The 17,546-nt window shown below is 48.5% G+C and overlaps 25 non-coding genes across 25 annotated transcripts; 5 read left to right on the top strand and 20 right to left on the bottom strand.

The window, feature by feature from the left end:
• Nucleotides 1-509: 509 nt before the first annotated feature.
• trnav-aac (transfer RNA valine (anticodon AAC)) lies at nt 510-582 on the bottom strand. Its single transcript has one exon. It is a non-coding gene; the product is annotated as a tRNA-Val (tRNA).
• Nucleotides 583-1,709: 1,127 nt separating this feature from the next.
• Nucleotides 1,710-1,781, top strand: trnag-ucc (transfer RNA glycine (anticodon UCC)). Its single transcript has one exon. It is a non-coding gene; the product is annotated as a tRNA-Gly (tRNA).
• Nucleotides 1,782-2,128: 347 nt separating this feature from the next.
• Nucleotides 2,129-2,200, bottom strand: trnad-guc (transfer RNA aspartic acid (anticodon GUC)). Its single transcript has one exon. It is a non-coding gene; the product is annotated as a tRNA-Asp (tRNA).
• Nucleotides 2,201-2,283: 83 nt separating this feature from the next.
• Nucleotides 2,284-2,356, bottom strand: trnav-aac (transfer RNA valine (anticodon AAC)). The gene has a single exon. It is a non-coding gene; the product is annotated as a tRNA-Val (tRNA).
• A 108-nt stretch (nt 2,357-2,464) lies between these two features.
• trnav-uac (transfer RNA valine (anticodon UAC)) lies at nt 2,465-2,537 on the bottom strand. Its single transcript has one exon. It is a non-coding gene; the product is annotated as a tRNA-Val (tRNA).
• A 104-nt stretch (nt 2,538-2,641) lies between these two features.
• trnav-cac (transfer RNA valine (anticodon CAC)) lies at nt 2,642-2,714 on the bottom strand. Its single transcript has one exon. It is a non-coding gene; the product is annotated as a tRNA-Val (tRNA).
• A 946-nt stretch (nt 2,715-3,660) lies between these two features.
• On the top strand, nt 3,661-3,732 carry trnag-ucc (transfer RNA glycine (anticodon UCC)). Its single transcript has one exon. It is a non-coding gene; the product is annotated as a tRNA-Gly (tRNA).
• Nucleotides 3,733-4,079: 347 nt separating this feature from the next.
• trnad-guc (transfer RNA aspartic acid (anticodon GUC)) lies at nt 4,080-4,151 on the bottom strand. The gene has a single exon. It is a non-coding gene; the product is annotated as a tRNA-Asp (tRNA).
• Nucleotides 4,152-4,234: 83 nt separating this feature from the next.
• On the bottom strand, nt 4,235-4,307 carry trnav-aac (transfer RNA valine (anticodon AAC)). The gene has a single exon. It is a non-coding gene; the product is annotated as a tRNA-Val (tRNA).
• Nucleotides 4,308-4,415: 108 nt separating this feature from the next.
• On the bottom strand, nt 4,416-4,488 carry trnav-uac (transfer RNA valine (anticodon UAC)). The gene has a single exon. It is a non-coding gene; the product is annotated as a tRNA-Val (tRNA).
• Nucleotides 4,489-5,603: 1,115 nt separating this feature from the next.
• On the bottom strand, nt 5,604-5,676 carry trnav-uac (transfer RNA valine (anticodon UAC)). The gene has a single exon. It is a non-coding gene; the product is annotated as a tRNA-Val (tRNA).
• Nucleotides 5,677-5,780: 104 nt separating this feature from the next.
• Nucleotides 5,781-5,853, bottom strand: trnav-cac (transfer RNA valine (anticodon CAC)). Its single transcript has one exon. It is a non-coding gene; the product is annotated as a tRNA-Val (tRNA).
• A 946-nt stretch (nt 5,854-6,799) lies between these two features.
• trnag-ucc (transfer RNA glycine (anticodon UCC)) lies at nt 6,800-6,871 on the top strand. The gene has a single exon. It is a non-coding gene; the product is annotated as a tRNA-Gly (tRNA).
• Nucleotides 6,872-7,218: 347 nt separating this feature from the next.
• Nucleotides 7,219-7,290, bottom strand: trnad-guc (transfer RNA aspartic acid (anticodon GUC)). The gene has a single exon. It is a non-coding gene; the product is annotated as a tRNA-Asp (tRNA).
• An 83-nt stretch (nt 7,291-7,373) lies between these two features.
• On the bottom strand, nt 7,374-7,446 carry trnal-uaa (transfer RNA leucine (anticodon UAA)). The gene has a single exon. It is a non-coding gene; the product is annotated as a tRNA-Leu (tRNA).
• Nucleotides 7,447-7,554: 108 nt separating this feature from the next.
• Nucleotides 7,555-7,627, bottom strand: trnav-uac (transfer RNA valine (anticodon UAC)). Its single transcript has one exon. It is a non-coding gene; the product is annotated as a tRNA-Val (tRNA).
• Nucleotides 7,628-8,750: 1,123 nt separating this feature from the next.
• trnag-ucc (transfer RNA glycine (anticodon UCC)) lies at nt 8,751-8,822 on the top strand. Its single transcript has one exon. It is a non-coding gene; the product is annotated as a tRNA-Gly (tRNA).
• Nucleotides 8,823-9,169: 347 nt separating this feature from the next.
• On the bottom strand, nt 9,170-9,241 carry trnad-guc (transfer RNA aspartic acid (anticodon GUC)). Its single transcript has one exon. It is a non-coding gene; the product is annotated as a tRNA-Asp (tRNA).
• An 83-nt stretch (nt 9,242-9,324) lies between these two features.
• Nucleotides 9,325-9,397, bottom strand: trnav-aac (transfer RNA valine (anticodon AAC)). Its single transcript has one exon. It is a non-coding gene; the product is annotated as a tRNA-Val (tRNA).
• A 108-nt stretch (nt 9,398-9,505) lies between these two features.
• trnav-uac (transfer RNA valine (anticodon UAC)) lies at nt 9,506-9,578 on the bottom strand. Its single transcript has one exon. It is a non-coding gene; the product is annotated as a tRNA-Val (tRNA).
• A 104-nt stretch (nt 9,579-9,682) lies between these two features.
• Nucleotides 9,683-9,755, bottom strand: trnav-cac (transfer RNA valine (anticodon CAC)). The gene has a single exon. It is a non-coding gene; the product is annotated as a tRNA-Val (tRNA).
• A 1,701-nt stretch (nt 9,756-11,456) lies between these two features.
• Nucleotides 11,457-11,529, bottom strand: trnav-uac (transfer RNA valine (anticodon UAC)). Its single transcript has one exon. It is a non-coding gene; the product is annotated as a tRNA-Val (tRNA).
• Nucleotides 11,530-11,633: 104 nt separating this feature from the next.
• trnav-cac (transfer RNA valine (anticodon CAC)) lies at nt 11,634-11,706 on the bottom strand. The gene has a single exon. It is a non-coding gene; the product is annotated as a tRNA-Val (tRNA).
• A 946-nt stretch (nt 11,707-12,652) lies between these two features.
• Nucleotides 12,653-12,724, top strand: trnag-ucc (transfer RNA glycine (anticodon UCC)). The gene has a single exon. It is a non-coding gene; the product is annotated as a tRNA-Gly (tRNA).
• A 4,290-nt stretch (nt 12,725-17,014) lies between these two features.
• trnav-cac (transfer RNA valine (anticodon CAC)) lies at nt 17,015-17,087 on the bottom strand. Its single transcript has one exon. It is a non-coding gene; the product is annotated as a tRNA-Val (tRNA).
• Between the last annotated feature and the right edge of the window lie 459 nt (nt 17,088-17,546).

Below are 17,546 nucleotides of genomic sequence, written 5' to 3'. Positions count from 1 at the left end.
ACCAAAGAACAAGTCTTGGAGACCAACTCCCCTTCACAGAGCCACAAAGACAAAACCAGCACTTGCTTGCAGCAACGGGTTCTAACAGGGTGGTGCTTTTGTCGCCTGCGTTGGTGGTATAGTGGTGAGCATCTGAGGCAATCTGAAATAGAGCCAAACAGGAGCTGTACACAGGGACAGTGGCCATTCTTCTTATCTCATGGAAAGGCCCTTGTTCTACTTAATGTCACCAAGACCAAACAGTGTTACCTTCAAGGAATGTGCCACGTGCAGTTTGAGAAGACTCAAAAAGAAAATCAGATGCAGACTAGTCACTCTTCCATGCCATGCGCTTAGCGGCAAAAACAACGCCGTCTCCCCGTCGGGGAATCGAACCCCGGTCTTCCGCGTGACAGGCGGAGATACTGTCCACCATACTAACGAGGACGAGCAAAAGGGGCATCGATTAGGCATACCTCCCTGAAACTCTCACCACTTGAGGTGAACAGAAAAGCCACCTGCAGCAAAGATGTTTCTGCCCGGTTTCGAACCGGGGACCTTTCGCGTGTTAGGCGAACGTGATGACCACTACACTACAGAAACTAACTGAGTGGGGCACTTCCTGGCTGCAGCTTTGTGTCTGGAATAAACTGAAATTCAAAACCTAGATGAAGGAAGAATGTTGTCATGCGAAGCATAAAAAGTCTCAGCTGCTTCTTCCCGGTTTCGAACCGGGGACCTTTCGCGTGTAAAGCTAACGTGATGACCACTACACTACAGAAACTGGATGCCTCGGCTCAGTGCCACTTGTGTTGCAGCACTCATCAGAGGCTTCACTCATCCAAAGAACTGGCTCAATTCTACTGACTAAGTCATGGGCCATGGGCTTACCAACAACAAAAAGCTAAAGCAGCAAACACGTGTCTGTGTGCCTTTAAAGCAGAGAAAGCAAAAGTAGCACTTGCAGCAACACAAAAGCATGGCATCAAAGTGTGAAGCCAGGCAAACGGCACAAGACACAAGCACCCAGTCCCTACAGCTAAGCACAAACTGCAGCTTCCACAAGCAGCCTTTGCTTTATGCTAAATGGCCAAACTGGCTCAGTAACATAAGCCTCCCACTCCAAACTAATTCAGTACAACAAGTGAGAAAGATCTCAGTCATGGTCAATGAAACTTTGAAATGAAACTTACAGATGAGAGAGCAGATTTGCAGAAAGGCACCCAGGTGTTCTCCTGCTTCCACAGGGCTATGAGAGTCTCCTTGCATCCCTGGAAACTTTGCAATGTGCAGCAGAAGTAGTCCAAGCAGTATTCCACTAAAATGAACCTGGGTCTTGCTGGGAGCCTGCACTCATCCACAGGACTTGATCACTTCTACTGGTCCCCTCCCTTTCCAGAAATTCAAAAGCTCTTTGTCTGAATCCCAGCTGTGACATCAGCAAACTCACCGTGCAGCCATTGGAGGAAAGGGGTGTGAAAGCTCTCTGCTAGTCCTGATAGACCAATAATGTGGTGGCACACAGCTGTGGTGATGGTGAAAGCTGTTGTGCAGTTGTTCTCTTTGTTGATGTGATGCAGAGAGATCAGCTGACTGCTAAAAGACCTCCTAGCACAATTACTCACCAAAGAACAAGTCTTGGAGACCAACTCCCCTTCACAGAGCCACAAAGACAAAACCAGCACTTGCTTGCAGCAACGGGTTCTAACAGGGTGGTGCTTTTGTCGCCTGCGTTGGTGGTATAGTGGTGAGCATAGCTGCCTTCCAAGCAGTTGACCCGGGTTCGATTCCTGGCCAACGCATACCCTTTAACCAGCAGGTGCCAAGTGAACAAAAAGTAGCTTGCAACTCCTTTCACATTGCTCGCTGTAACATAATTCCACCATCTCAGCCAGGAAGGTCTGAAGCTGGGCATGTGCAGCATTGGTGGTTCAGTGGTAGAATCCAGCCAAACAGGAGCTGTACACAGGGACAGTGGCCATTCTTCTAATCTCATGGAAAGGCCCTTGTTCTACTTAATGTCACCAAGACCAAACAGTGTTACCTTCAAGGAATGTGCCACGTGCAGTTTGAGAAGACTCAAAAAGAAAATCAGATGCAGACTAGTCACTCTTCCATGCCATGCGCTTAGCGGCAAAAACAATGCCGTCTCCCCGTCGGGGAATCGAACCCCGGTCTTCCGCGTGACAGGCGGAGATACTGTCCACTATACTAACGAGGACGAGCAAAAGGGGCATCGATTAGGCATACCTCCCTGAAACTCTCACCACTTGAGGTGAACAGAAAGGCCACCTGCAGCAAAGATGTTTCTGCCCGGTTTCGAACCGGGGACCTTTCGCGTGTTAGGCGAACGTGATGACCACTACACTACAGAAACTAACTGAGTGGGGCACTTCCTGGCTGCAGCTTTGTGTCTGGAATAAACTGAAATTCAAAACCTAGATGAAGGAAGAATGTTGTCATGCGAAGCATAAAAAGTCTCAGCTGCTTCTGCCCGGTTTCGAACCGAGGACCTTTCGCGTGTAAAGCGAACGTGATGACCACTACACTACAGAAACTGAGTCTAGCACCTCCTGGCTGCAGCTTAGTGTCTGGATTAAAAAGGGACTCAAAACACAAATATGGGCAGAAAGTTATCAAGCGATGCATAAAGGGTAAGCATTGTTTCTGCCCGGTTTCGAACCGGGGACCTTTCGCGTGTGAGGCGAACGTGATGACCACTACACTACAGAAACTGCATGCCTCAGCTCAGTGCCACTTGTGTTGCAGCACTCATCAGAGGCTTCACTCATCCAAAGAACTGGCTCAATTCTACTGACTAAGTCATGGGCCATGGGCTTACCAACAACAAAAAGCTAAAGCAGCAAACACGTGTCTGTGTGCCTTTAAAGCAGAGAAAGCAAAAGTAGCACTTGCAGCAACACAAAAGCATGGCATCAAAGTGTGAAGCCAGGCAAACGGCACAAGACACAAGCACCCAGTCCCCACAGCTAAGCACAAACTGCATCTTCCACAAGCAGCCTTTGCTTCATGCTAAATGGCCAAACTGGCTCAGTAACATAAGCCTCCCATTCCAAACTAATTCAGTACAACAAGTGAGAAAGATCTCAGTCATGGTCAATGAAACTTTGAAATGAAACTTACAGATGAGAGAGCAGATTTGCAGAAAGGCACCCAGGTGTTCTCCTGCTTCCACAGGGCTATGAGAGTCTCCTTGCATCCCTGGAAACTTTGCAATGTGCAGCAGAAGGAGTCCAAGCAGTATTCCACTAAAATGAACCTGGGTCTTGCTGGGAGCCTCCACTCATCCACAGGACTTGATCACTTCTACTGGTCCCCTCCCTTTCCAGAAATTCAAAAGCTCTTTGTCTGAATCCCAGCTGTGACATCAGCAAACTCACCGTGCAGCCATTGGAGGAAAGGGGTGTGAAAGCTCTCTGCTAGTCCTGATAGACCAATAATGTGGTGGCACACAGCTGGGGTGATGGTGAAAGCTGTTGTGCAGTTGTTCTCTTTGTTGATGTGATGCAGAGAGATCAGCTGACTGCTAAAAGACCTCCTAGCACAATTACTCACCAAAGAACAAGTCTTGGAGACCAACTCCCCTTCACAGAGCCACAAAGACAAAACCAGCACTTGCTTGCAGCAACGGGTTCTAACAGGGTGGTGCTTTTGTCGCCTGCGTTGGTGGTATAGTGGTGAGCATAGCTGCCTTCCAAGCAGTTGACCCGGGTTCGATTCCTGGCCAACGCATACCCTTTAACCAGCAGGTGCCAAGTGAACAAAAAGTAGCTTGCAACTCCTTTCACATTGCTCGCTGTAACATAATTCCACCATCTCAGCCAGGAAGGTCTGAAGCTGGGCATGTGCAGCATTGGTGGTTCAGTGGTAGAATCCAGCCAAACAGGAGCTGTACACAGGGACAGTGGCCATTCTTCTAATCTCATGGAAAGGCCCTTGTTCTACTTAATGTCACCAAGACCAAACAGTGTTACCTTCAAGGAATGTGCCACGTGCAGTTTGAGAAGACTCAAAAAGAAAATCAGATGCAGACTAGTCACTCTTCCATGCCATGCGCTTAGCGGCAAAAACAATGCCGTCTCCCCGTCGGGGAATCGAACCCCGGTCTTCCGCGTGACAGGCGGAGATACTGTCCACTATACTAACGAGGACGAGCAAAAGGGGCATCGATTAGGCATACCTCCCTGAAACTCTCACCACTTGAGGTGAACAGAAAGGCCACCTGCAGCAAAGATGTTTCTGCCCGGTTTCGAACCGGGGACCTTTCGCGTGTTAGGCGAACGTGATGACCACTACACTACAGAAACTAACTGAGTGGGGCACTTCCTGGCTGCAGCTTTGTGTCTGGAATAAACTGAAATTCAAAACCTAGATGAAGGAAGAATGTTGTCATGCGAAGCATAAAAAGTCTCAGCTGCTTCTGCCCGGTTTCGAACCGGGGACCTTTCGCGTGTAAAGCGAACGTGATGACCACTACACTACAGAAACTGCACGCCTCAGCTCAGTGCCACTTGTGTTGCAGCACTCATCAGAGGCTTCACTCAAACTGGCTCAGTAACATAAGCCTCCCACTCCAAACTAATTCAGTACAACAAGTGAGAAAGATCTCAGTCATGGTCAATGAAACTTTGAAATGAAACTTACAGATGAGAGAGCAGATTTGCAGAAAGGCACCCAGGTGTTCTCCTGCTTCCACAGGGCTATGAGAGTCTCCTTGCATCCCTGGAAACTTTGCAATGTGCAGCAGAAGGAGTCCAAGCGGTATTCCACTAAAATGAACCTGGGTCTTGCTGGGAGCCTCCACTCATCCACAGGACTTGATCACTTCTACTGGTCCCCTCCCTTTCCAGAAATTCAAAAGCTCTTTGTCTGAATCCCAGCTGTGACATCAGCAAACTCACCGTGCAGCTATTGGAGGAAAGGGGTGTGAAAGCTCTCTGCTAGTCCTGATAGACCAATAATGTGGTGGCACACAGCTGTGGTGATGGTGAAAGCTGTTGTGCAGTTGTTCTCTTTGTTGATGTGATGCAGAGAGATCAGCTGACTGCTAAAAGACCTCCTAGCACAATTACTCACCAAAGAACAAGTCTTGGAGACCAACTCCCCTTCACAGAGCCACAAAGACAAAACCAGCACTTGCTTGCAGCAACGGGTTCTAACAGGGTGGGGCTTTTGTCGCCTGCGTTGGTGGTATTGTGGTGAGCATAGCTGCCTTCCAAGCAGTTGACCCGGGTTCGATTCCCGGCCAACGCATACCCTTTAACCAGCAGGTGCCAAGGGAACAAAAAGTAGCTTGCAACTCCTTTCATATTGCTCGCTGCAACATAATTCCACCATCTCAGCCAGGAAGGTCTGAAGCTGGGCATGTGCAGCATTGGTGGTTCAGTGGTAGAATCCAGCCAAACAGGAGCTGTACACAGGGACAGTGGCCATTCTTCTAATCTCATGGAAAGGCCCTTGTTCTACTTAATGTCACCAAGACCAAACAGTGTTACCTTCAAGGAATGTGCCACGTGCAGTTTGAGAAGACTCAAAAAGAAAATCAGATGCAGACTAGTCACTCTTCCACTTGAGGTGAACAGAAAGGCCACCTGCAGCAAAGATGTTTCTGCCCGGTTTCGAACCGGGGACCTTTCGCGTGTAAAGCGAACGTGATGACCACTACACTACAGAAACTGAGTCTAGCACCTCCTGGCTGCAGCTTAGTGTCTGGATTAAAAAGGGACTCAAAACACAAATATGGGCAGAAAGTTATCAAGCGATGCATAAAGGGTAAGCATTGTTTCTGCCCGGTTTCGAACCGGGGACCTTTCGCGTGTGAGGCGAACGTGATGACCACTACACTACAGAAACTGCATGCCTCAGCTCAGTGCCACTTGTGTTGCAGCACTCATCAGAGGCTTCACTCATCCAAAGAACTGGCTCAATTCTACTGACTAAGTCATGGGCCATGGGCTTACCAACAACAAAAAGCTAAAGCAGCAAACACGTGTCTGTGTGCCTTTAAAGCAGAGAAAGCAAAAGTAGCACTTGCAGCAACACAAAAGCATGGCATCAAAGTGTGAAGCCAGGCAAACGGCACAAGACACAAGCACCCAGTCCCTACAGCTAAGCACAAACTGCAGCTTCCACAAGCAGCCTTTGCATTATGCTAAATGGCCAAACTGGCTCAGTAACATAAGCCACCCACTCCAAACTAATTCAGTACAACAAGTGAGAAAGATCTCAGTCATGGTCAATGAAACTTTGAAATGAAACTTACAGATGAGAGAGCAGATTTGCAGAAAGGCACCCAGGTGTTCTCCTGCTTCCACAGGGCTATGAGAGTCTTCTTGCATCCCTGGAAACTTTGCAATGTGCAGCAGAAGGAGTCCAAGCAGTATTCCACTAAAATGAACCTGGGTCTTGCTGGGAGCCTCCACTCATCCACAGGACTTGATCACTTCTACTGGTCCCCTCCCTTTCCAGAAATTTAAAAGCTCTTTGTCTGAATCCCAGCTGTGACATCAGCAAACTCACCGTGCAGCCATTGGAGGAAAGGGGTGTGAAAGCTCTCTGCTAGTCCTGATAGACCAATAATGTGGTGGCACACAGCTGGGGTGATGGTGAAAGCTGTTGTGCAGTTGTTCTCTTTGTTGATGTGATGCAGAGAGATCAGCTGACTGCTAAAAGACCTCCTAGCACAATTACTCACCAAAGAACAAGTCTTGGAGACCAACTCCCCTTCACAGAGCCACAAAGACAAAACCAGCACTTGCTTGCAGCAACGGGTTCTAACAGGGTGGTGCTTTTGTCGCCTGCGTTGGTGGTATAGTGGTGAGCATAGCTGCCTTCCAAGCAGTTGACCCGGGTTCGATTCCCGGCCAACGCATACCCTTTAACCAGCAGGTGCCAATGGAACAAAAAGTAGCTTGCAACTCCTTTCATATTGCTCGCTGCAACATAATTCCACCATCTCAGCCAGGAAGGTCTGAAGCTGGGCATGTGCAGCATTGGTGGTTCAGTGGTAGAATCCAGCCAAACAGGAGCTGTACACAGGGACAGTGGCCATTCTTCTAATCTCATGGAAAGGCCCTTGTTCTACTTAATGTCACCAAGACCAAACAAAGTTACCTTCAAGGAATGTGCCACGTGCAGTTTGAGAAGACTCAAAAAGAAAATCAGATGCAGACTAGTCACTCTTCCATGCCATGCGCTTAGCGGCAAAAACAATGCCGTCTCCCCGTCGGGGAATCGAACCCCGGTCTTCCGCGTGACAGGCGGAGATACTGTCCACTATACTAACGAGGACGAGCCAAAGGGGCATCGATTAGGCATACCTCCCTGAAACTCTCACCACTTGAGGTGAACAGAAAGGCCACCTGCAGCAAAGATGTTTCTGCCCGGTTTCGAACCGGGGACCTTTCGCGTTTAAAGCCAACGTGATGACCACTACACTACAGAAACTAACTGAGTGGGGCACTTCCTGGCTGCAGCTTTGTGTCTGGAATAAACTGAAATTCAAAACCTAGATGAAGGAAGAATGTTGTCATGCGAAGCATAAAAAGTCTCAGCTGCTTCTGCCCGGTTTCGAACCGGGGACCTTTCGCGTGTAAAGCCAACGTGATGACCACTACACTACAGAAACTGAGATGGGCATCTCCTGGCTGCAGCTTAGTGTCTGGATTAAAAAGGGACTCAAAACAAACATATGGGCAGAAAGTTATCAAGCGATGCAGAAAGGGTAAGCATTGTTTCTGCCCGGTTTCGAACCGGAGACCTTTCGCATGTGAGGCGAACGTGATGACCACTACACTACAGAAACTGCATGCCTCAGCTCAGTGCCACTTGTGTTGCAGCACTCATCAGAGGCTTCACTCATCCAAAGAACTGGCTCAATTCTACTGACTAAGTCATGGGCCATGGGCTTACCAACAACAAAAAGCTAAAGCAGCAAACACGTGTCTGTGTGCCTTTAAAGCAGAGAAAGCAAAAGTAGCACTTGCAGCAACACAAAAGCATGGCATCAAAGTGTGAAGCCAGGCAAACGGCACAAGACACAAGCACCCAGTCCCCACAGCTAAGCACAAACTGCAGCTTCCACAAGCAGCCTTTGCATTATGCTAAATGGCCAAACTGGCTCAGTAACATAAGCCTCCCATTCCAAACTAATTCAGTACAACAAGTGAGAAAGATCTCAGTCATGGTCAATGAAACTTTGAAATGAAACTTACAGATGAGAGAGCAGATTTGCAGAAAGGCACCCAGGTGTTCTCCTGCTTCCACAGGGCTATGAGAGTCTCCTTGCATCCCTGGAAACTTTGCAATGTGCAGCAGAAGGAGTCCAAGCAGTATTCCACTAAAATGAACCTGGGTCTTGCTGGGAGCCTCCACTCATCCACAGGACTTGATCACTTCTACTGGTCCCCTCCCTTTCCAGAAATTCAAAAGCTCTTTGTCTGAATCCCAGCTGTGACATCAGCAAACTCACCGTGCAGCCATTGGAGGAAAGGGGTGTGAAAGCTCTCTGCTAGTCCTGATAGACCAATAATGTGGTGGCACACAGCTGGGGTGATGGTGAAAGCTGTTGTGCAGTTGTTCTCTTTGTTGATGTGATGCAGAGAGATCAGCTGACTGCTAAAAGACCTCCTAGCACAATTACTCACCAAAGAACAAGTCTTGGAGACCAACTCCCCTTCACAGAGCCACAAAGACAAAACCAGCACTTGCTTGCAGCAACGGGTTCTAACAGGGTGGTGCTTTTGTCGCCTGCGTTGGTGGTATAGTGGTGAGCATAGCTGCCTTCCAAGCAGTTGACCCGGGTTAGATTCCCGGCCAACGCATACCCTTTAACCAGCAGGTGCCAAGGGAACAAAAAGTAGCTTGCAACTACTTTCATATTGCTCGCTGCAACATAATTCCACCATCTCAGCCAGGAAGGTCTGAAGCTGGGCATGTGCAGCATTGGTGGTTCAGTGGTAGAATCCAGCCAAACAGGAGCTGTACACAGGGACAGTGGCCATTCTTCTAATCTCATGGAAAGGCCCTTGTTCTACTTAATGTCACCAAGACCAAACAGTGTTACCTTCAAGGAATGTGCCACGTGCAGTTTGAGAAGACTCAAAAAGAAAATCAGATGCAGACTAGTCACTCTTCCATGCCATGCGCTTAGCGGCAAAAACAATGCCGTCTCCCCGTCGGGGAATCGAACCCCGGTCTTCCGCGTGACAGGCGGAGATACTGTCCACTATACTAACGAGGACGAGCAAAAGGGGCATCGATTAGGCATACCTCCCTGAAACTCTCACCACTTGAGGTGAACAGAAAGGCCACCTGCAGCAAAGATGTTTCTGCCCGGTTTCGAACCGGGGACCTTTCGCGTGTTAGGCGAACGTGATGACCACTACACTACAGAAACTAACTGAGTGGGGCACTTCCTGGCTGCAGCTTTGTGTCTGGAATAAACTGAAATTCAAAACCTAGATGAAGGAAGAATGTTGTCATGCGAAGCATAAAAAGTCTCAGCTGCTTCTGCCCGGTTTCGAACCGGGGACCTTTCGCGTGTAAAGCGAACGTGATGACCACTACACTACAGAAACCGAGTCTAGCACCTCCTGGCTGCAGCTTAGTGTCTGGATTAAAAAGGGACTCAAAACACAAATATGGGCAGAAAGTTATCAAGCGATGCATAAAGGGTAAGCATTGTTTCTGCCCGGTTTCGAACCGGGGACCTTTCGCGTGTGAGGCGAACGTGATGACCACTACACTACAGAAACTGCATGCCTCAGCTCAGTGCCACTTGTGTTGCAGCACTCATCAGAGGCTTCACTCATCCAAAGAACTGGCTCAATTCTACTGACTAAGTCATGGGCCATGGGCTTACCAACAACAAAAAGCTAAAGCAGCAAACACGTGTCTGTGTGCCTTTAAAGCAGAGAAAGCAAAAGTAGCACTTGCAGCAACACAAAAGCATGGCATCAAAGTGTGAAGCCAGGCAAACGGCACAAGACACAAGCACCCAGTCCCTACAGCTAAGCACAAACTGCAGCTTCCACAAGCAGCCTTTGCATTATGCTAAATGGCCAAACTGGCTCAGTAACATAAGCCACCCACTCCAAACTAATTCAGTACAACAAGTGAGAAAGATCTCAGTCATGGTCAATGAAACTTTGAAATGAAACTTACAGATGAGAGAGCAGATTTGCAGAAAGGCACCCAGGTGTTCTCCTGCTTCCACAGGGCTATGAGAGTCTTCTTGCATCCCTGGAAACTTTGCAATGTGCAGCAGAAGGAGTCCAAGCAGTATTCCACTAAAATGAACCTGGGTCTTGCTGGGAGCCTCCACTCATCCACAGGACTTGATCACTTCTACTGGTCCCCTCCCTTTCCAGAAATTTAAAAGCTCTTTGTCTGAATCCCAGCTGTGACATCAGCAAACTCACCGTGCAGCCATTGGAGGAAAGGGGTGTGAAAGCTCTCTGCTAGTCCTGATAGACCAATAATGTGGTGGCACACAGCTGGGGTGATGGTGAAAGCTGTTGTGCAGTTGTTCTCTTTGTTGATGTGATGCAGAGAGATCAGCTGACTGCTAAAAGACCTCCTAGCACAATTACTCACCAAAGAACAAGTCTTGGAGACCAACTCCCCTTCACAGAGCCACAAAGACAAAACCAGCACTTGCTTGCAGCAACGGGTTCTAACAGGGTGGTGCTTTTGTCGCCTGCGTTGGTGGTATAGTGGTGAGCATAGCTGCCTTCCAAGCAGTTGACCCGGGTTCGATTCCAGGCCAACGCATACCCTTTAACCAGCAGGTGCCAAGTGAACAAAAAGTAGCTTGCAACTCCTTTCATATTGCTCGCTGCAACATAATTCCACCATCTCAGCCAGGAAGGTCTGAAGCTGGGCATGTGCAGCATTGGTGGTTCAGTGGTAGAATCCAGCCAAACAGGAGCTGTACACAGGGACAGTGGCCATTCTTCTAATCTCATGGAAAGGCCCTTTTTCTACTTAATGTCACCAAGACCAAACAGTGTTACCTTCAAGGAATGTGCCACGTGCAGTTTGAGAAGACTCAAAAAGAAAATCAGATGCAGACTAGTCACTCTTCCATGCCATGCGCTTAGCGGCAAAAACAGTGCCGTCTCTCCGTCGGGGAATCGAACCCCGGTCTTCCGCGTGACAGGCGGAGATACTGTCCACTATACTAACGAGGACGAGCTAAAGGGGCATCGATTAGGCATACCTCCCTGAAACTCTCACCACTTGAGGTGAACAGAAAGGCCACCTGCAGCAAAGATGTTTCTGCCCGGCTTCGAACCTGGGACCTTTCGCGTGTTAGGCGAACGTGATGACCACTACACTACAGAAACTAACTGAGTGGGGCACTTCCTGGCTGCAGCTTTGTGTCTGGAATAAACTGAAATTCAAAACCTAGATGAAGGAAGAATGTTGTCATGCGAAGCATAAAAAGTCTCAGCTGCTTCTGCCCGGTTTCGAACCGGGGACCTTTCGCGTGTAAAGCGAACGTGATGACCACTACACTACAGAAACTGAGTCGAGCACCTCCTGGCTGCAGCTTAGTGTCTGGATTAAAAAGGGACTCAAAACACAAATATGGGCAGAAAGTTATCAAGCGATGCATAAAGGGTAAGCATTGTTTCTGCCCGGTTTCGAACCGGGGACCTTTCGCGTGTGAGGCGAACGTGATGACCACTACACTACAGAAACTGCATGCCTCAGCTCAGTGCCACTTGTGTTGCAGCACTCATCAGAGGCTTCACTCATCCAAAGAACTGGCTCAATTCTACTGACTAAGTCATGGGCCATGGGCTTACCAACAACAAAAAGCTAAAGCAGCAAACACGTGTCTGTGTGCCTTTAAAGCAGAGAAAGCAAAAGTAGCACTTGCAGCAACACAAAAGCATGGCATCAAAGTGTGAAGCCAGGCAAACGGCACAAGACACAAGCACCCAGTCCCTACAGCTAAGCACAAACTGCAGCTTCCACAAGCAGCCTTTGCATTATGCTAAATGGCCAAACTGGCTCAGTAACATAAGCCTCCCACTCCAAACTAATTCAGTACAACAAGTGAGAAAGATCTCAGTCATGGTCAATGAAACTTTGAAATGAAACTTACAGATGAGAGAGCAGATTTGCAGAAAGGCACCCAGGTGTTCTCCTGCTTCCACAGGGCTATGAGAGTCTCCTTGCATCCCTGGAAACTTTGCAATGTGCAGCAGAAGGAGTCCAAGCAGTATTCCACTTAAATGAACCTGGGTCTTGCTGGGAGCCTCCACTCATCCACAGGACTTGATCACTTCTACTGGTCCCCTCCCTTTCCAGAAATTCAAAAGCTCTTTGTCTGAATCCCAGCTGTGACATCAGCAAACTCACCGTGCAGCCATTGGAGGAAAGGGGTGTGAAAGCTCTCTGCTAGTCCTGATAGACCAATAATGTGGTGGCACACAGCTGGGGTGATGGTGAAAGCTGTTGTGCAGTTGTTCTCTTTGTTGATGTGATGCAGAAAGATCAGCTGACTGCTAAAAGACCTCCTAGCACAATTACTCACCAAAGAACAAGTCTTGGAGACCAACTCCCCTTCACAGAGCCACAAAGACAAAACCAGCACTTGCTTGCAGCAACGGGTTCTAACAGGGTGGTGCTTTTGTCGCCTGCGTTGGTGGTATAGTGGTGAGCATAGCTGCCTTCCAAGCAGTTGACCCGGGTTAGATTCCCGGCCAACGCATACCCTTTAACCAGCAGGTGCCAAGGGAACAAAAAGTAGCTTGCAACTCCTTTCATATTGCTCGCTGCAACATAATTCCACCATCTCAGCCAGGAAGGTCTGAAGCTGGGAATGTGCAGCATTGGTGGTTCAGTGGTAGAATCCAGCCAAACAGGAGCTGTACACAGGGACAGTGGCCATTCTTCTAATCTCATGGAAAGGCCCTTGTTCTACTTAATGTCACCAAGACCAAACAGTGTTACCTTCAAGGAATGTGCCACGTGCAGTTTGAGAAGACTCAAAAAGAAAATCAGATGCAGACTAGTCACTCTTCCATGCCATGCGCTTAGCGGCATCTTTGGCGCCGCGGATGTGGCTGCCTGTTGCAACAGCTCCTGCTCATGTTTGAGTTTTTTCTACTTTTTTCCTTTCTTGTAAGTACTTAAGTTTTTCCTTTTTGTTAGCTAAGTGTTTGTACTTGTTTTTATGCACAATGGACACCAAACTTGTGCTTGTTATTGTTTTTGCACTATTTTTTTCGCTGTTTACGACTGTGTCTGGAGATCCCTTGCGGAGCCACGCTCCTATTGTTTACACCAGGAATCAGCTGTTAGCGCTTAGCAACACAGCTGTGCTACCGCATGAGAGGCACGACATCCCCCGCGAGCTGAGGAGGAGGAAGCGGGGGAGACGGGCTGGAGCTCTACGTCGGGATAGAAAGAGACGTTATAAACCGGTTCTTCCTTCCATCGTTATGGGGAACGTAAGATCTCTCACCAATAAGATGGACGAGCTGACGGCGCTAACGCGGCATCAGAGGGAGTATCGGGAGTGTAGCGTTATGGTGTTTACAGAGTCCTGGCTCAACACGCTCATCCCGGACACGCTCGTATCTCTGGACGGCTTTCACCTCATCCGAGCGGACAGGACAGCGGAGAGCGGTAAGAGGAAGGGAGGAGGACTGGCAGTATTTGTGAATGAAAGATGGTGTAACTCTGGGCACATCGCTATTAAGGAACAGATCTGCTGTAAGAACATTGAACTGTTAGCCGTTAGCATGAGACCGTACTATCTCCCGAGGGAATTCTCGCACGTTATCGCGATAGCTGCGTATGTCCCGCCCTCTGCTAACGCTGACGCTGCCTGTGACGTCCTGCACGCAGCTGTGTGCAGGCTGCAGACACAGCACCCACAAGCCCTCCTTCTCATCTCAGGAGACTTTAATCATGTTTCTCCATCCTCCACTCTGTCCACCTTCACACAATATGTAACCTGCCACACCAGAGACAATAAAATACTGGACTTGTTTTATGCCAACACTAAGGAGGCTTATAACTCATCACCTCTCCCTCCCCTTGGAAGATCTGATCACAATCTGGTTCATCTTCTGCCGGTGTACAAACCCCTTGTGCACAGAGAACCAGCAGTCACCCGCACAGTTAAGAAATGGTCTAAGGAGACTAAAGAGGCTCTAAAGGACTGTTTTGAAACAACAGTGTGGGAAGAACTGTGTGACCCTAATGGGGAGGACATTGACAGTCTCACTCATTGCATCACGGATTATGTCAACTTCTGTGTGGAGAACACTGTCCCCACCAAGACTGTTCGGTGTTTCTCCAACAATAAGCCATGGATAAATCCTGACATAAAGGCTCTCCTAAAAAAGAAAAAGAGGGCCTTCAGATCGGGCGATAAGGATGAGCTGAAAGCTGTGCAGAGAGAACTGAGAAGGAAGATCAGAGAGGGGAAAGCTGGCTACAGGAAGAAGCTGGAAGAAGAACTACAGCAGAAAAATGTCAGTGGAGTTTGGAAAGGCCTTAAAACCATCTCTGGTCACAAGAAGCCCGACTCCCAGGTGGTGGGGGACCAGAAGTGGGTGAACGAACTCAATTTGTTCTTCAATAGATTTGATCACTCACATGTCCATCCCCCTACACAGACATCACAGCTGTACCCCCCTTCTGTGGCACCACCAACATGCTGCCCTCCCCCGTCTCTCACACTCACGCCCTTATCACAGCCACCCCCTACTGGTTCATCTGCTGGCAACTTTAACTTCCCATTCACGCACTCCAACACCCAGCCTCCATGCTCCAATCTGTCCTTCACAACAGCCCAGGTGAGGAATGAGCTGAAGAAAATCAAAGTGAAGAAAGCTGCGGGTCCAGATGGCATCAGTGCCAGGCTCCTCAAGTCCTGTGCAGATCAGCTGTGCGGGGTAGTCGAGCACATGTTTAACCTGAGTCTGAAGCTGGGAAGAGTACCACAGCTGTGGAAAACATCTTGTGTGGTACCTGTGCCAAAAACACAGCACCCAAAGGACCTAAACAGCTACAGACCGGTGGCACTGACTTCACATTTGATGAAATCACTGGAGAGGCTGGTCCTTACCCATCTCCGCCCTCTGGTGAACCCATCCATGGACCCTCTTCAGTTTGCTTACCAGCCTGGCGTTGGGGTGGATGATGCCATCATCCATCTGTTACACGGAACTCTTTCTCACCTGGAGAAGCCTGGGAGCACTGTGAGAATAACCTTCTTCGATTTCTCCAGTGCTTTTAACACCATACGGCCGGGGCTCCTGAAGGACAAACTGGATCATGTTGGAGTGGACAGTCACCTGTCCAATTGGATACTGGACTACCTCAGCAACCAACCACAGTATCTGAGGGCACGGGACTGTGTGTCTGATATGGTGGTCAGCAGCACAGGGGCCCCTCAGGGAACGGTCTTGGCACCATTCCTCTTCACCCTGTACACGGCTGACTTCATGTACAGATCACCGGACTGTCACCTCCAGAAGTTCTCTGATGACTCAGCAATTGTCGGACTTATAAACAATGACGAGGACAGCGAGTACAGAGAACTGATCCAGGACTTCATGGACTGGTGTCTGCTGAACCACCTCCAGTTAAACGTGGGGAAGACCAAAGAACTGGTGGTGGATTTCCGCAGGTGCAGATCCACCTTGCCACCGGTGAACATCCAAGGAATGGACATTGAGAGAGTGGACTCTTATAAGTACCTGGGTGTTCATCTAAACAACAAACTGGACTGGTCAGTTAACACTAACGCACTTTATAAAAAAGGTCAGAGTAGACTCTACCTACTCAGGAGACTGAGGTCATTTGGAGTGCGGGGGGCACTCCTAAGGACTTTCTTTGACACAGTGGTGGCATCAGCCATCTTTTACGGAGTGGTATGCTGGGGCAGTAGCATCTCTACAGCGGACAGGAAGAGACTGAACAAACTCATTAAGAGGGCCGGCTCTGTCCTGGGGAGCCCCTTAGACCCAGTGCAGGTGGTGGGAGACAGAAGGATGTTAGCCAAGCTGGCATCCATGCTGGAGAATGATTCCCACCCCATGCATGAGACTCTGGCAGCACTGGGCAGCTCCTTCAGTGACAGGCTGCTTCACCCTAAATGTGGGAAGGAGCGGTACCGTAGGTCCTTCCTTCCTGCTGCTGTTAGATTATACAACCAGCACTGCTCCAGATAGATCACACACACACTTTAAATTATTATTCATTAAAATGTGCAATTTTTTTTCCCCCATGTGTAACTATTACAATGTGCAATATTCTCACGTGCAGTTATTGTAAATATTTTTAGAGTTTTCTGACTTTTTATTATTATTGTTATACATTGTACTATTTTTATTTTTTATTTTTTATCGTCTATTTTTATTTTTTTACTGAGTGCTGTACTATCCCTTTGCTGCTGCAACAATATGAATTTCCCCATTGTGGGACTAATAAAGGATTATCTTATCTTATCTTATCTTAAAAACAATGCCGTCTCCCCGTCGGGGAATCGAACCCCGGTCTTCCGCATGACAGGCGGAGATACTGTCCACTATACTAACGAGGACGAGCAAAAGGGGCATCGATTAGGCATACCTCCCTGAAACTCTCACCACTTGAGGTGAACAGAAAGGCCACCTGCAGCAAAGATGTTTCTGCCCGGTTTCGAACCGGGGACCTTTCGCGTGTTAGGCGAACGTGATGACCACTACACTACAGGAACTAACTGAGTGGGGCACTTCCTGGCTGCAGCTTTGTGTCTGGAATAAACTGAAATTCAAAACATAGATGAAGGAAGAATGTTGTCATGCGAAGCATAAAAAGTCTTAGCTGCTTCTGCCCGGTTTCGAACCTGGGACCTTTCGCGTGTTAGGCGAACGTGATGACCACTACACTACAGAAACTGAGTCGAGCACCTCCTGGCTGCAGCTTAGTGTCTGGATTAAAAAGGGACTCAAAACACAAATATGGGCAGAAAGTTATCAAGCGATGCATAAAGGGTAAGCATTGTTTCTGCCCGGTTTCGAACCGGGGACCTTTCGCGTGTGAGGCGAACGTGATGACCACTACACTACAGAAACTGCATGCCTCAGCTCAGTGCCACTTGTGTTGCAGCACTCATCAGAGGCTTCACTCATCCAAAGAACTGGCTCAATTCTACTGACTAAGTCATGGGCCATGGGCTTACCAACAACAAAAAGCTAAAGCAGCAAACACGTGTCTGTGTGCCTTTAAAGCAGAGAAAGCAAAAGTAGCACTTGCAGCAACACAAAAGCATGGCATCAAAGTGTGAAGCCAGGCAAACGGCACAAGACACAAGCACCCAGTCCCTACAGCTAAGCACAAACTGCAGCTTCCACAAGCAGCCTTTGCATTATGCTAAATGGCCAAACTGGCTCAGTAACATAAGCCACCCACTCCAAACTAATTCAGTACAACAAGTGAGAAAGATCTCAGTCATGGTCAATGAAACTTTGAAATGAAACTTACAGATGAGAGAGCAGATTTGCAGAAAGGCACCCAGGTGTTCTCCTGCTTCC

The sequence above is a fragment of the Trichomycterus rosablanca genome, unplaced genomic scaffold, assembly GCF_030014385.1.
Source record: "Trichomycterus rosablanca isolate fTriRos1 unplaced genomic scaffold, fTriRos1.hap1 scaffold_95, whole genome shotgun sequence".
NCBI classification, from domain to species: domain Eukaryota; kingdom Metazoa; phylum Chordata; class Actinopteri; order Siluriformes; family Trichomycteridae; genus Trichomycterus; species Trichomycterus rosablanca.
This window is presented reverse-complemented; position numbering and strand designations above follow the sequence as displayed.